A 17,355-nucleotide genomic window follows, 5' to 3' on the forward strand; every position below is an offset into this window, starting at 1 on the left:
AAAAGACAAAGTTGCTTAGTGGCTAATACAAAAGCAATGCAAGCACATGGGCAAAACGGTATCCCTTTTACTTTTCATCCCGCTGCTAATGCACAAGCGAGGTGAGCACATCGGCAACACAAAACCTCCTAGGAGGCAATTACCTGACTTCTCTACATTTCAATTTTTTTCTCTGACAATTTCAATACTTTCTAGGGCCCCATGTTTTTTACTGCATGGACTTACAGATCTAGTATAATATAATATAATATAATATAATATAATATAATATAATATAATATAATATAATCCATCCATTCATCCATTATCCAACCCGCTATATCCTAACTACAGGGCGCAAGACAGGAAACAAACCCCGGGCAGGGCGCCAGACCACCATAATATAATATAATACCACCACTTTAAGGGAGGCCCGCCAAATCAGCAAGCCAATTTAGAAGGCACACTCAGTTATAGGAGGCCTTCTGGACCATCTGGAGGAAGTAGTGGACAATGAAAACAAAACTGAGTGCTATTAAGAACAAAGCTGCACATCTATCTATCTATCTATCTATCTATCTATCTATCTATCTATCTATCTATCTATCTATCTATCTATCTATCTATCTATCTATGCTGTATATAGTGTTTATCCTCTTTAATATCTATCTATCATATAATGTGGCAGGGGAGATGATACCATGATCACTAAGGTGGTTCTTCCAGGGCGAGTCTCATCCTTTGTACTATGGGTGTGCTGACCCCTACAATTTCCCCAAATCGGGGAAACTCAACTGCATAATTTTTAGAAGTGGAACACTGCATTTGCGCTCTCCCCTGTTTTTATTTAGGGATGGAGTGGTGGCTCTTGGGCTAAAGATCTGCGCTGGTAGCTGGGAGGTTGCTGGTTCAAGTCCTGTTACTGCCAGAAGGGATCCTATTCCACTGGGCTCTTGAGCAATGCCCTTAGCCTGAAAATTGCTCCAAGGTGCTGTACAATGGCTGACACTGTACTCTGGTCTATCCTTTATATAGTGCCTTTCCTATAGTGCTTGTTTTACTCATCCCTAATTGCAAGTTATATATAACTTTAGACGGTGTTTCAAATTGTGTTCTGAGATTTCCCATGTTAGGAGGACAGAAGTTTTAATGTAAAGTAATAATCCTCACTAATCATGGTGCTGGAAGCCAGCAACATATCACATGTCATTCAAAGGTTGCCTGTTTTGCTGATCTCTCATCCAGACTCTGCTGCCATGATGTAACATTAGAGGAGTGGATTGGATTCACAGCATAGTCTACCTTCTAAATAAGCCTGTTGATTGGCAGGCCTTTCTTGAATTGATGTTATCGGACCAGCACACCTCATTCTTAAAAAACACATATTATATTATATTATATTATATTATATTATATTATATTATATTATATTATATTATATTATATTATTCCTATCAAATGTTTTACAACAGTAAGGCAGTAGCCCCGGTGAGTTTCATCAGATTTTGTTGGATAATGAAGGACTTTTTCTCAGTGTAGGAACTGGTTGTGACTTAAATGAAGCAGCAACATTTCAAACTTTCAGGTGGTTTTCTTTTATTTGTCATGTGCATAAAATGTTAAAACCTAACTTTGAAGTGATGAGGTGGCCTTTTGCTGTTACTGACTGGAACACATCTGGGACAGAAGCTGATGTGCATAACACAGAGTGAATGCAATTAGCTAGGTCAGGGTAGATTAGTAAAAAGGCAACCAGTTATCAAAACTATCATCATCATCCTCCTAGTGCTCTCCTCTGCCTTTGACAGAGTCAATCATCAAATCCTCATTGCCACCGCTTCTGACCTTGGCATCACTGGCACTGCTTGAGTCCAACCTCTTGGGCAGATCCTAACATGTGTCCTGGTGAGGAGAGACGTCAAGGGTGCATCAGGCAAGGATCAGTATTGGGCCCTCTCCTCTCCTCAACTATACACTTCCTCACTAGGCCCCATTGTCCAGCCCCTGCTGTGCCTGTCACTCCCACCAAAGGACCACACATTATCAATTACAATCTGACCATGTCTTACTGATATTGCAACCTGGAAGAGCACAATCTCCAGCTTAACCTGGCAAAGATGGACCTTGTTATCCCAGCTCGTCTGTCTATTTAGCGCCCCATTTCTATTATTGCTAACACCTGCCGTGCCTGTACTCAGTCTTGAGGCAGTGAACGATGACCAGCTGTCCGTCACTGACCATGCTGCAGTGGTCTCTGGGTCTTGCGGACATCCACAAGATCAAACCACATCTTAAAGAGTATACAGTGCTTGGTCTTGTCAAGTCTGGACTAGTGCTGCTTTCTGCTGGCAGAAATACTGGCATGGCTTTCCTGCTGTTGAAAATGCAGCAGCACATCTGGTATTCAGCCAGCCAAGCCAAGCACATGTCACTGCTCTTCAGATCACTACACTGGGTCTCAGTAGCAGCACCTATTATGTTCAAATCCTTGATGCTTGCCTACAGAGTAGTCAATGGGGCCAGTACCCGTGCATCGGTCCTGTGCTCCTGCTTGCCCACACAGGTCTGCTGATGAATGGCAATGTGTTGATACCACCTCTGCATGGCATTAAATCTCAATCAAGACTCTTTTTGTGAGTAGCTCCTAGCTGGTGGAATGAGCTATCCACCAGGATTTGCATTTCTGACTCCCTCAATGTGTTTAAGAAGCGTTTGGAGAATTCCTGTCTAACTGATATTAGGTTTTTGTAATCTAGTAAGTGTAGCTTAATTGTATTTTATTCTGCGCTCTTCACTTGTGGAGCTCAATGCTGTCACCGTGTCCTGTCTCATACAGTCCTCTAGACTGATTACGTTGACCTCTATTATAAATCACATTTAATAAACATTTCTGCTAAGCAAAAAAAAATGTAAATGTGAAACATCTTGACTTGATGGAAGTTCTCGCCCTCTCATGCCACTGACACAAGAATGCCCTCTGGATGCCCAAATGTTCCAGCAGGTGGACTCCATCCAGCACAGTATGATACCAGTTGCTCACTTCTTCTGGGCAGTATTCTACTAGCGCCATAAAAGGGAAACTAGGCAGAAGCTGCAAGCAAGACAATTACATGACTCTGCAACATCATAAAACAGGCGGAAAGAGCCATAAAAAGGCGTGTTGCTATGCGCTACTGTAATTGAAAACATTTTTGGGCATGACGTCAAAATTAATATTATGTTGCCAAATAAAGAGAAACGCACCGAGAGCTGGATGGGGTCAGTCCAGGGTGGTGTGCCAGAAGAAACAGCAGGAGCAGCAGCAAGCTGAGGCTGAGGCACACTTCCTAAACCTCGGCTGCAGTACCCCTTCGGTAGGCCCTGTCCCTCTCGCTCATCTCCTTACAAGCAGCGGCGTAAGCTGCTACTCATTAACAAACTCTCCCCCGGCGCTTTCTCAGGATCTTGTAAAATTTCTCCCTGCCTGAGAGGCTGCAGAGAACTGTCTAAATATTTGGGAGGTGGATGGGCCTCCTCAGGCTGTTTTATACATTAGCAACAGAACCTCCTCTTCTCCCGACTCCATCTTCATATTCTTGCTATTCCCGAATGAAGAGCCTGCCTACCATAGTAAACACGAAACTCTCACTGGCAAGCTAACTGACAAGAGAGATGACAAAAAGCCCTTGGGGACTGACTCGTGACTCAAAGGTTGTAAGTCTCAAATTCCCAGTCTATTTTAAGAAGGGAAATGTAAGAGTAAACACATCATCTGTTGCTTAGATAACAACAACAACAACCGCGAGATGTTCCCTGTGCTCGTAAAGCATCATTCGTCATCCTCATGAAGAGATCTGTGAACCCAGCGGGCTGGCGGCACACTTGTTAATGATATAAAATATACTATCCATCAAGGGACATATTTCTTTAAAAAATGAATTGTTCGATTGAATAACATTCTTGTGTAAGCCCACCATCTTTCTCAGTGGAACTGAAATCATTGTACACACTTTCTGTACACTGTGATCACCAGTCATGTAGTGCGACATCTCCATTGACTGCGCAAAACCAATGACATTACAATGGAGGTACAGTGGAACCTCGACTCACGACCGTAATTCGTTCTAAAACTCTGGTCGTAACCAGATTTGGTCGTGACCCAAAGTAATTTCCCCCATAGGATTGTATGTAAGTACAATTAAGACCGTACAAACTGTATGTAAATATATTTTCTTTAAAGATTTTTAAGCACAAAAATAGCTAATTATACCATAGAATGCACAGTGTAATAGTAAACTAAATGTAAAAACATTGAACAACACTGAGACAGACACCCAGGCCCCCTGCACTCGCTCGCTCTCTCTCTCGCACTCACTCGGTCGCTCTCTCTCTCTCTCGCTCTCTCTCTCTCTCTCTCGCTCTCTCTCTCTCTTGCACTCACTCGGTCGCTCTCTCTCTCTCTCTCGCACTCACTCGGCCGCTCTCTCTCCTGCACCGGCTTTCTCCTCCTGCTTCCTGCCTTCTCCTGCATCCTCCCATTCTTTCCTGTTCTCTTCTTTTTCCCTTTTGCCAACTCGCACTTCTATTTATGAAGAGGACGTGGTAGTCGTGGCACTCAGCAGCTCCTGGGAACAATTACGGATGCGGACCTCTTCTCACCTGTGCACTTAGGTGAGAAACGCCCACATCATGAACTCCTCAAGAACTGCTTCGGCCACACACCACCACGCCCCCTCGCTAAGCCGCGAGTGCGGTGATTATTTATTAAAGCTGGCCTTTCTGACGGGAGCTGTGGACCCGCTATACCAAAGGAGGAAGCTGGGTTGAGAGGAGGTTACAGTTTTGAGGGAGAGTCCCTCTGCCTGATGCACAATGAACAATGTACAGTACAGGGAGAGACTGAACACGTGCGGAAATCATCAGCGCGTATGAACCGGAAGGGAAATTGGCTTGTTCGTCACCCGAGTGTGAAGTCGTGAACAGATGCAAAAGTTTTTGGTTGTTACCCAATTTGTACGAGTTCAGAGACGTTCGTGACCCGAGGTTCCACTGTACAATGAATGCAATGCGGACACAAGGAAAGCAAGCGTTTTGGACCCCATGAATAGAACAGAAGCTCATCTGTTTCATTTCTGACAAAGGAAAAATATTGTCCTGAATTGCAGCTGGACTTACCACACCCAGAACAGAGTCATGGGCAAGCTAGCAATGGAAAGTTGAAACTGTGTTGAAAAGTCGAGAGGGGATTGTGTAATTCATTATCCTCTTCGATTAATAGTTATGTAAGTAACCTGACATCCTCAAGGCAACAAGATCCACAACTGCATTTGTTACGTGTAACGGGCTCTGTAACCCGAAGTCAGATATGGTGACGGCAGCCCAATATACTCCATCTACTATCGTATGTTATAAAAGGCTACTACTGTCTGTGAATGTGTGTGCCCAGTCCCTCTGAGCAATGTGATTGGTCAGTTTGGCTTTGGTTTGATTGATCAGTTTGGCTTTGGTCTGAGTTGTCAGTTTAGCTTTGGTCGCTATGTGTTGGTCACTAAATACTAATGAGGCACACCCTGAGATGCCTTCAAAAGATAGGAAGTATTTGTAAGAACACACATGATGTTTTTGGGTAATGGGTGCCTGTCTCCCATTGATGGTGTTCAAAAAGCTGACAGGAGGTGAGCAAGGAGCAATGAAAAGTCAGAATCTAAGAAGCAGGCTTTACATTGATGTGATCAAGAGAGGTTGAGATAAGTGAAGATGCCAAGCAAAGGTGGAGGAGGAATGCTGGGGGTACACATAGGGCAACAGAGGATGACGCTACTTCTGGTCCCACCCCTTCTGCACTGAGACCTATTAAGAGCAGATGTGATCATTATCAACCCTGCTGTTCATGAGGAAGCTGCCTTTGAGAAGCAAGCTAATACTTGAAGAGTCTCTAATGGACCATTGGTCCCATCTTTTGTTTCCATGAACAGCATATGTGGAGCCGAAGTAAACAGGGTGCTAGCAAACGCCCCAAACTGCTCATGTCATTTTTTGATTGTCTTCCACACCTCATTTCTGTTGTGCTGCCTCCACTGGGTAATTGCAGTTTTAAATGAAAAGAGAATCTAAAGAAGTCACAAAGCCAAAATGACAAGTCATTAAAATGTGAAATAAAAATTATGAAAGCCCAGAACATTAAAAAAAAGATAGAAGCTGGAATACAGTGTGAGATTTCATAGCCAAAATGGGCCCCCATAACGTGAGCCAAATTGAGCAGATGTTAAATGAAGTCAAACAACTGAAGAAGAATTTGTAACCAGAAAATACTAATAACAATGATCACTGAAGAGGAATCTGAAAACTGAGACAATTGGGAGAATGCACACCCTGACCTTTATATACTGTAATCGTATTGATGACATCAACCATCACATACTCCTGATTGTCTTGCCTGGTAACAGCAAAGCAAGGCAACAAGAGAACATCATTTTCACCTTCGCTAAAAACATTCTGAAATAAAAAATTGTTATAATCAATAGATTCCTTGGTCTTTGAAACTTTGGAAACAATGCTCAAAAATTTTAAAGACCAAGAACCAGTCAGGAAAAAAAATACCAATGGTCACCAGCCATCTCATTATACACACAAGCTTATACAGAGACACGATTAATTGAGGTGAAGTTTCCATTTTTTACCCCACGTTACAGCAAATATGATCATGCATTTTCATGCTCTAAGTATGCATGCAGCTGCCTCTTATTTTGTGTTTGAATAAACGTCTCCACTGAAGAAAAACCTCAGGAATCACTTCCTTTTACGGGCAGACATCGTGTGAAACCATGTGACAGGTACAGTGGCGTGCAAAAGTATTCAATCCCCTGGAAAGTCGTCATCATTTTCTGCATAACAAAAGATGTGTACACATATTTAGTCATTCAGTATTTTTTGAAATCTTAATGTTGAAACAATAAAGATGGAAACAATACTCACAAGCGAGGAGAGTGTGTTGAGCAGATGGAAAGAGTATTTTGAGAGGCTGATGAATGAAGAGAACGAGAAAGAGAAGAGGTTGGATGATGTGAAGATAGTGAATCAGGAAGTGCAACGGATTGGCAAGGAGGAAGTAAGGACAGCTATGAAGAGGATGAAAAATGGAAAGGCCGTCGGTCCATTTGACATACCTATGGAAGCATGGAGGCGTTTAGGAGAGATGGCAGTGGAGTTTTTTAACGAGATTGTTTAATGGAATTGAGAGGATGAATGGATAGATGATAGATAGATAGATTGATAGAAAGTGAGAGGATGAATGGATAGATAGATAGATAGATAGATATTTTATTAATCCCAATGGGAAATTCACATAATCCAGCAGCAGCATACAATATTAAATTAAAATCAAAAAACAATATTAAATTAAAGAGTAATAAAAATGCATGTAAAAACAGACAATAACTTTGAGTAATGTTAGCATTTACTCCCCCGGGTGGAATTGAAGAGTCGCATAGTGTGGTGGAGGAACGATCTGCTCAGTCTGCCAGTGGAGCAAGACAGTGACAAAAGTCTGTCACTGAAGCTACTCCTCTGCCTGGAGATGATCCTGTTCAGTGGATGCATTGGATTCTTCATGATTGACAGGAGTTTGCTTAGTGCCCGTCGCTCTGCTACAGATGTTAAACTGTCAACTTTACTCCTACAATAGAGCCTGCCTTACTCACCAGTTTGTCCATGCATGAGGTGTCTTTCTTCTTTATGCTGCCTCCCCAGCACAACACCACGTAGAAGAGGGCACTCGCCACAACCATCTAGTAGAACATCTGCAGCATCTTATTGCAGATGTTGAAGGACGCCAACCTTCTAAGGAAGTATAGTCAGCTCTGACCTTTCTTACATAGAGCATCAGTATTGGCAGTCCAGTCCAATTTATCATCCAGCTACACTCCCAGGTATTTATAGGTCTGTACCCTCTGCACACAGTCTCCTCTGATGATCACGGGGTCCATGAGGGGCCTGGGTCTCCTAAAATCCACCACCAGTTCCTTGGTCTTGCTGGTGTTCAGGTGTAAGTGGTTTGAGTCTCACCATTTAACAAAGTCTTTGATTAGTTTCCTGTACTCCTCCTCTTGCCCACTCCTGATGCAGCCCACGATAACAGTGCCGTCAGTGAACTTTTGCACATGGCAGGACTCCGAGTTGTATTGGAAGTCTGATGTATGTTGGGTGAACAGGACCGGAGAAAGTCCAGTCCCCTGCAGCGCTCCTGTGTTGCTGACCACAATGCCAGACCTGCAGTTCCAAAGATGCACATATTGAGGTCTGTCTGTAAGATAGTCCACGATCCATGCCACCAGGTGTGAGTCTACTCCCATCTCAGTCAGCTTGTCCCTAAGGAGCAGAGGTTGGATTGTGTTGAAGGCGCTAGAGAAGTCCAGAAACATAATTCTTACAGCACCACTGCCTCTGTCCAAGTGGGAGAGGGATCGGTGTACCATATAGATGATGGCATCTTCCGCTCCCACCTTCTCCTGGTATACGAACTGCAGAGGATCGAGGGCGTGGCGGACCTGTGGCCTCAGGTGGTGAAGCAGCAGCCGTTCCATGTTCTTCATCACAAGATATGGGAAAGAGTAGTGGAAGCTCGGTTAAGAAGTGAGGTGATGATTAGTGAGCAGCAGTGGGGTTTCATGCCAAGAAGGAGCACCACAGATGCAATGTTTGCTCTGAGGGTGTTGATGGAGAAGTTTAGAGAAGGCCAGAAAGAGTTGCATTGCGTTTTTGTGGACCTGGAGAAAGCATATGACAGGGTACATCGAGAGGAGCTGTGATATTGTATGAGGAAGTCTGGAGTGGCAAAGAAGTACGTAAGAGTTGTACAGGATATGTACGAGGGAAGTGTGACAGTGGTGAGGTTTGCGGTAGGAGTGACAGATACATTCAAGTTGGAGGTGGGATTACATCAGAGATCAGTTCTGAGCCCTTTCTTATTTGCAGTGGTCATGGACAGGCTGACAGACGAGATTAGACAGGAGTCCCCGTGGACTATGATGTTTGCTGATGACTTTCTGATCTGAAGCGATAGTAGGGAGCAGGTTGAGGGGACCCTGGAGAGGTGGAGATATGCTCTAGAGAGGAGAGGAATGAAGGTCAGTAGGAACAAGACAGAATACATGTGTGTGAATGAGAGGGACGTCAGTGGAATGATGAGGGAGTAGAGTTGGCGAAGGTGGATGAGTTTAAATACTTAGGATCAACAGTGCAGAGTAATGGGGATTGTGAAAGAGAGGTGAAGAAGAGAGTGCAGGCAGGATGGAATGAGTGGAGAAGATTGTCAGGGATTTGTGACAGACAGGTATCAACAAGAGTGAAAGGGAAGGTCTACAGGACAGTAGTGAGACCAGCTATGTTATATGGGCCAGAGACAGTGACATCTGACCAGAAAGCAAGAGACAGAGCTGGAGGTGGCAGAGTTAAAGATGCTAAGATTTGCATTGGGTGTGACGAGGATGGATAGGATTAGGAATGAGGACATTAGAGGGTCAGCTCAAGTTGGACTGTTAGGAGACAAAGTCAGAGAGGCGAGATTGCATTGGTTTGGACATGTGCAGAAGAGAGATGCTGGGTATATTGGGAGAAGGATGATAAGGATAGAGCTGCCAGGGTAGAGGAAAAGAGGAAGGTCTAAGAGAAAGTTTATGGATGTGGTGAGAGAGGACATGCAGGTGATGGGGGTAACAGAACAAGATGCAGAGGACAGAAAGATATGGAAGAAGATGATCCGCTGTGGCGACCCCAAACGGGAGCAGCCAAAAGAAGAAGAAGAAGAAAGAAGATGTTGAAACAATACATTTCCAAAGTCAAAATAAAAAATTTTCTGCAGATTGTTAACTGAAGAGGAAAAGCTCAAAAGTTACTGTAGTGTTTATATAAGTATTCAAGCCTGACATATTAATACTTTGTCGAGTACCTTTTGCTTCAATAACAGTCTTAATTCTTTTGAGGTGAGTGATTCTTCTCCATTCTGCTTGGCAAAATTGATCAAGATCCTCTAGGTTGGTGGGATGGCACCTCTGGACAGCAGTTTTCAAATAGTGCCACAGATTCTCAGTAGAGTTAAAATCATGGCTTTGACTTGGCCAGTCCAAAAAATCCCCCTTTCTTTTTTTGAGTTCACTCCAGTGTTGCTTTGGCCTTATGCTTAGGGTGATTGTCATGGTGAAAGATAAATCTTCTCCCAAGACGTAGGTTCATAGCAGATTAGGACAAGTTCTCCTGCAAACTTGTGTGGTATTTGTGTCCATCCATTGTCCCTTCAACTTTGACAAGATTCCCAGCTTCTTGAGACATGGGCAGTGTCAGTTTTACGCCACACATACCTCTTTGAAGTTTGGCCAAAAAGCCCCTTTGTGGTCTCATCTCACCATAAAACCTTCTCCTTCATCTTAACTGGGCCTTTCTCAAGCTTTGTAGTAAATGCCATACGTGATATTATATGGACCTTTAAAACGAGTTGGCTTCTTCTTGCTACAGGCCCGTAGAGGCCTGTCTTATGGAGAGCTCTCTTGAAGTTATGGATCCATGCACCTTCACTGCAGTTTCAGCCAAAGAGCTTTGCAGATTTTGGAGAGTGACGGTTGGATTTTTAGTCGCCTCTTTCACCAGCTGACATCTTGCTGTGAAGTTTAGTTTTGTGAGACGGCCTTTTCTAGTAAGAGTCTGGGTGCTGGGATGAACCTTTCACTTTCTGATGATGGATCCAACAGTGCACAATGGGACATTCAAATTCTTTGATATTTTTCGTAGACATTTCTTGCCTTGTCAATTTCAATGACTGTTTCACACTTTAGCAGAATGCTCCTGTGACTTTTTTTTTGCAGTTAATGTCCGACAAAGACGATGACCCTTAAAAAGGGGGCTTTTTTATATCCAGAGAGATATAAAGGACTCACAAGTAGAACCTCTTAATTTTTAATTATGACTGTCAAATGACAATCACCTTTGTGTCATTTGTGATTAATCTGTCACTTGTGTAAACCTGCAGCTTCCAAAACACAGAGGTTTAAACACTTACAGAAAATTTATTTTATTTTGACTTTGGAAGTATATTGTTACAGCTAAGAGTTCACATTTTTGTCATGCACACAATGATGATGACTTTCAAGGGGGTTGAATACTTTTACATAACACCATACAGTATTGTGGTTATTATGGTAGTACGATGCCCACTTTGCCAATTATAATGGCAATCATGAGAACTGGAATCCTAAAGACCTGTTGCAGACAGATGTGGTATTGGTTACACTCCTCCATGGCATGTGCTCAGCCTCATCGGCAAGATGCAAAACACAGGAGAAAGGTGGTATGACCCGGCACAGATTCACACTAAGGCATGTGTCAAACCCAAAAGACTTTTATTTTTCTTCACCTGTGGGGCACGTCTTCCCCGTGAACCCCACAGACATAACAGAGTCCCAAGCACTTAATCAAAACGACCCACCCTTCTTCTGGCACCACCACTCCTCCCAGGCAACCTCGTCCTCTTCCTCCCGATTCTGGCCCCGGATGGTGGTTGCCTGCACTTTTTATAGCCCACCCAGAAGTGGTCCAGGTGCTTGATCACCTGCATCTGATTGAACCTCCGGGCAGGGCTGTAGAGTTGTCCAGCTGGGCTGTGGAATCCATGCAGCACCCCCTGGCGGCCACCCCAACTCCCGACCGGTCTGTTGCGCACTCCATCTCCCATGGAGCCCTGCGGGAGGTTGAAGCATCACCGCCGGCCAGGGAGGCTGCCACCAAGTGTCCCTGGAGGAAGTATTGAGTTGCCCATGGTTGCTCCCCCGAAACATATGCAGCAGGGGCATCCCAGCTGGGCATGGAACCCGGCCACCTACCACAGTGGCTACTATGAAACAGCATGTGTTGGCTTTTTCATGCTGTGCATTTTCTTGTGAAACAAGCACAATAATATGCACAGTGTTGTGTTTTAGTGCACGATACATGCAGCATATCTCAGTTTTAAAAAACGCACTGTAGTCCTGTATAGTGATATGAACAGTCATGGAATACGGTGGATTTTATGCTGTGCTGCAGAGACTGAAGTCAGCAGAGTTAGCTGAGGGTCACAGATCTTTGACATGGACGGTGACTTCAGGGGCGTGAAGGAAGCAGGCAGATGAGACAACTCCTTGGCCTGCTGTATTTCTGATTTGTACAGAAATTCAAGTATCTAAATATTTTAAACCATTACCAACTCTCCTCCTTTCTGTTTTTCTTCTCAGTATCCGGATTTGGCACTTCGTTCCAGTGCTCTACTGCCAGCCTGCTGTCCTGCATTCTCTCATCTGAGTTGGCGGCCAGCACAGACCCCCCTATAGAAAACCCAGGAGCAGGCAGGCAGCCAGTTGACCGAGGTCTTCAGGACTCTGACTTTATTTTTGACTTTATCTTTCACAATTTTCATCCTCTCCATTGTCAACTGGCTATCGTTCATCAATTAATTAATGGACAGACACTGTTGGTTCCCATTTATGTTTAATCAGTTTTTACCTTGTTCTTTGTGTGTTTCAACAAATCTCCATTTAAATGTGTACCAGCCCTGCATTCAGCAATTAGTATAATCTGTACTTGTAATTTAATGGAGAATTGTTCACAGTGCTCTGTGTCTGCACTCAGTGAAGAGCGCTATACAAAAAGATAAGTTGCATTGTATTGAAGCTTCTCCAACTCCCTCCTGGGATTTGCTTTGCCAATTCCTGCTTGGTACATGTGAACTATTATGTCCATAACAATAAATCACATATGTAACAATACTAACCTTTTTTTAATCATTTTTTGAAATGAAGATAGGATATACAGAAATGTGAAAAAATAAAATTACAGATAAGTAAGAGAAAGGGGGAAAATACAAAACAGATATTTGGCCAAAATCCAAAGATGCCCACTCACCAGAGACAGCAAAACCACCAATCATCCAAGATGTGCAAATTAAATTAGAAGCAAAAACCCCAAATACCCCACATGTGACTTTTGATTTTTTTTTAATAACAGTCTCCTTCTTTTTTGCCTGATTAATTCTTGAAGCTGAACCTTCCAAAAATATAAAATTATAAAGTGAAAACTTCCACTGCCCAAAACATGCATTATTTGAATCTTCCTGTCGATACACTAGCAAACAGTCAAGTCAGTCAATGTCCAACCCGCTATATCCTAACACAGGCGTCTGCTGGAGCCAATCCCACCCAGCACAGGGCGCAAGGCAGGAACAAATCCCAGGCAGGGCGCCAGCCCACCATAGGGCACACACACACACCCACACACCAAGCACAATTTAGGATCGCCAATGCACCTAACCTGCATGTCTTTGGACTGTGGGAGGAAACTCACGCAGACACGGGGAGAACATGCAAACTCCACGCAGGGAGGACCCGGGAAGCGAATCGAGGTCTCTTTACTGCGAGGCAGCAGTGCAACCACTGCGCCACCGTGCTGCCCTCAACAGCAAACATTTAAAAACAATAGAACCAAATTAACTAACCCATTTGTTTAGCTGAGATATCAATGCAAGGCAAATGAGAAATCTAAATAGATCAGTAATTGTGGCAATACTCGTATCTGAAAATCCTGAATAGAGGCCAGGACACTAGCAACAAGATTCTACAATTCTGTCACCCTGGAGAATTTCCAAAAACCTCATACAGAAAAGTACCAGGCACCTTAGACAGGCACAAATGACATTACGTTATGCAACATACATGTGATGAACAAATCTAAATGGCACATACTGATATTCTGCATTTCTTGAGGAGGCCTGTATGCTGTCAAAAGCTGTATCCCAACAAATCTCTGCACCAGACAACAAATCCCATTGCCAGACTCTTGGAATAGCTAATGGATTAGCCGCAGCACAACACAGCATGTCATAAAATTTTGAAACCGGTATGGAATCTGAGCTAAGTGCAAAGGCAAATTTAATTAGGGGGTGTATGAGAAGAGGAGTTGATAGAACAATGGAGCGCTTTAATAGTCGATCATATCCAGAAAACAGAAGAAAAAGCTTTGGAATTGAAAATTCCTTGCATAATAGCTGAAAAGATTGAATGTCACTGGAATCAAAAATAATAATATTAAAAATTATAATTGATTTTATTTAAGGCACCTTTCATGACAATCAAGATCACCTCACAGTGTAAAATCCACAGTAGTGAAACAACAGTAAACATTAAAACAACATACAGACAGACAGACAGACAGACAGACAGACAGACAGACAGACAGACAGATAGATAGATAGATAGATAGATAGATAGATAGATAGATAGATAGATAACAAAAAAGGCACTGTATGATAGATAGATAGATAGATAGATAGATAGATAGATAGATAGATAGATAGATAGATAGATAGATAGATAGATAGATAAGGTACCGCTACTGCCATAACTCATGGTCAGGATGGTGTGCTTTTGATAATGTTTGATATAATATGCCATTTATTCTGATGGCCAGAAAGCTCAATTTTGAAACCTGAGAATCTCCGGTGTGCCTTCTAGCAAACACTCTGTGCGTTCTTCTGGTTACCACTCTCCCATAAAGCTGTAACTGGTGAAACACCCAGGCCCAGTTTAGTCTGCACAGTCCCTCCAATCTGAACCACTGTACCTTGTAACTCCTTCAGAGTTCTCACAGGTCTCTTGCTTGTATTCTTCACTTGTCAGCTTTTTGTGCAGTCACTCAGTTGGACTACTCTTGCAAATTTACAGCAGTGCCAGGCTCTTTATATTTCTTCATGACTGATTCAACTGGATATTCAGTGACTTGGATATTTTCTTGTCTCCTTCCACTGACTTGAGCTTTTCCATCACCTTCTCATGGAAGTGTCTGTAGTGCTATTTTGTCTTCATTTAGTAGGCTAAGCTACAATACTGGATAAAAATCCCAAATATGGGACTAATCAAATTCACAAAACAGTATCCATGTCATTGAAAAAAAATGTTGAAATGAAGTAGCAGTCCACAATACGTACCTAAATGTGCAAAAGATATACAAAATTTAACCAATAAGCAAGAAAACCATGATTCCAAAAACTTGCTTACCAAATCTTCTGTGTCAACAAGCCCCATTTTATAGCAAAGACTGTGTCTTGTTGACACACAGATGGTCAGTGATCTTTGATTCTGGAAAATAGTGGCAGATCACCAGACAAAACAATCACATGATAAAGACTTCAGTCCTATTTATGTTATTTTCCCTGACCCTCTCCATTGTATTGTCTCTGTCTTATCTCATATTCATAGTTTGTTCCTCTGTCCCAATATTTCTCTGTAGGGGTTGGATCAGCCCTCGGACAAGCCGCCGTCACCTGAGAGGACTGTAAAGGTCATCTGCTATCACGGCTTATTTTCGATGGCATTTGTAGCTGTTCACCTGCTGTGTTTTTTGATCTTTAGATGTACTTCTCCCCTTTGGAACATTTTGCTTTGTCTATTTTGAGTATTTTGGATTAGATCTATTCTAGCTTTCCTTTTCAGACTTTATGTACAAAATTAATTTTGTGTTTAGAATAATAGTTGTGAAAGTTCGAATTTTGAGTTTTAGATGTTTGTTTTGGCTTGGGTTATTGCTTTTTGTTTTATTTTTGCTTCCATCTTTCCCTGCTATAATTCTGTTTCCTTTTTGAGTAAATTATTCTTTGTAAATAAGTTTAATTCCTCTTGTAAAAGCCATTTTCCTAGTTATATAAGATTCATAGATATTTTACTAGATGACGATGCATAATCTATGGAAGGTTCCTAAAACCCCCATAAGTAGAATTGTATTGGTATTGGTATATTCTTGCCATTTCTAATAGCTCTGACTAAGTATTATTCTTCAGTTAGTGACAGCCTTGCCATATGTAAGGTGTAGAGGGCATACGGTTTTAAACTGTGCTCATGCCTGTGCCTACGGGCTCTTAGTGTTTGTGAAGTAACTCGCAAAGATAACACGCATAAGCACGAAGCCGTATGCTTAAGGCGTACAGAAGAAGAAATTAAGAACTTTTAAGTACAAAATAACTAAAGTTTCTCAAGAAACGCTAAGTTTATAGAAGATACATTTTTCCCTTTTTTTGCCTTTTATTCTAAGTGTGTAACTATTTTTTCCTTTATTCTTGTGTGGATTATTTGCTTTTAACTTTCACTAAATATTTTTAAAACAAACTTTTGGACAGAGAGATTTCTTTCAGCACGCGTTTTTCTCGTGCTTGATCTTGCCTTATGCTTCGGCGGCTACACCTCTGTTCTGAGTGCTATGCAGTTTATTTTCTATTGTTTAGTTATTTACTTGGAATCTCTTGTGCCTTTGGTTGATCCCTTTTTTAATTTATTCGTTAATATACTGACTCAAATAGAGAAGACATAGATTTTATATTAATGACTGGGATAAGAAGGTAGTAAAGAACAAGCTAAGATTAAAGCTGAAGAGCAAGTTGATCAGGCATGAGAACAAAATCAGTAACCAGAATTTTAAGACCAATAATTAAAAACTATATAAAAAGATTTTCATTCTATGCTAATTAAGGAGTTACCCATCAATCATGGACACTGCAGATATTTACCCATCAACTTATACAGGGTGAGTGAAAATTATGTTAACAATAATGGTATTGCTATGTATGTACTTGTATACAATTTTTGTGGACAATTTATGTGACACATATGGTACAAATGTTGAACATGATGGTGAACAGGTTGAGACATTCCTGTAAATCATCTTTCACATATGAAGTATATTTTGTGAATAAATTGCTTCTGCTACTCAAATATTAACATAATTTTGACTCTCCCTGTATATGGTCGTTCTGGTGATGTGACACATGTTGCACATTCTCGGAAATTCTGGGGAACAGTCGATATAGAAAACCCGGACTTCTTAGCTCTGACATGGCGGCACCCATAAAACAAAAATGTTTTTCAAACAAACGTTTCTTTCAGAATTCTTGAGTTCTAACACCCCAAATAGATGCATACCATAGACCCCACAAAAAATGAACAACAACAGCTTCTCGTAGCAATAGAAGTTTTTCCAAATGGCTTTATTGGGTTTTGGGTGGTATTTGCATTTTTATCCTTTGCAAAACTGAGAAAAAAACAACTTTAAAAGCGCTTAAACTGCAACTGAACCAGGAACACAGCCTTTTCTGGGTCTTGCTCCATTACATAAGCCCTACTTGTAAGTTACTTCAACCCATTAAAGACAGTGGAAATACTGCCTACTCATTTATTTTGCTTTTTTCAATACCATTTTTTTCAACATGCAATGTCTGTGTCTTCCTACTTCCTATCATTTTTGTCATTAAATTTTGTTAGAGTTTGTTAGAGTTAGATTACAAAGATCTGCACTGAAGATTAATTCTGGAACGAGGAGCTGTAGGCATCACCT

General features: G+C 41.9%; 1 non-coding gene across 1 annotated transcript; it reads left to right on the forward strand.

Annotated features, from left to right (window-relative positions):
• The first annotated feature begins 655 nt into the window (after positions 1-655).
• On the forward strand, positions 656-817 carry LOC120539847. The gene has a single exon (XR_005635705.1). It is a non-coding gene; the product is annotated as a U1 spliceosomal RNA (small nuclear RNA).
• Positions 818-17,355: the final 16,538 nt, after the last annotated feature.

This window comes from Polypterus senegalus, chromosome 11, assembly GCF_016835505.1.
Source record: "Polypterus senegalus isolate Bchr_013 chromosome 11, ASM1683550v1, whole genome shotgun sequence".
NCBI lineage: Eukaryota > Metazoa > Chordata > Cladistia > Polypteriformes > Polypteridae > Polypterus > Polypterus senegalus.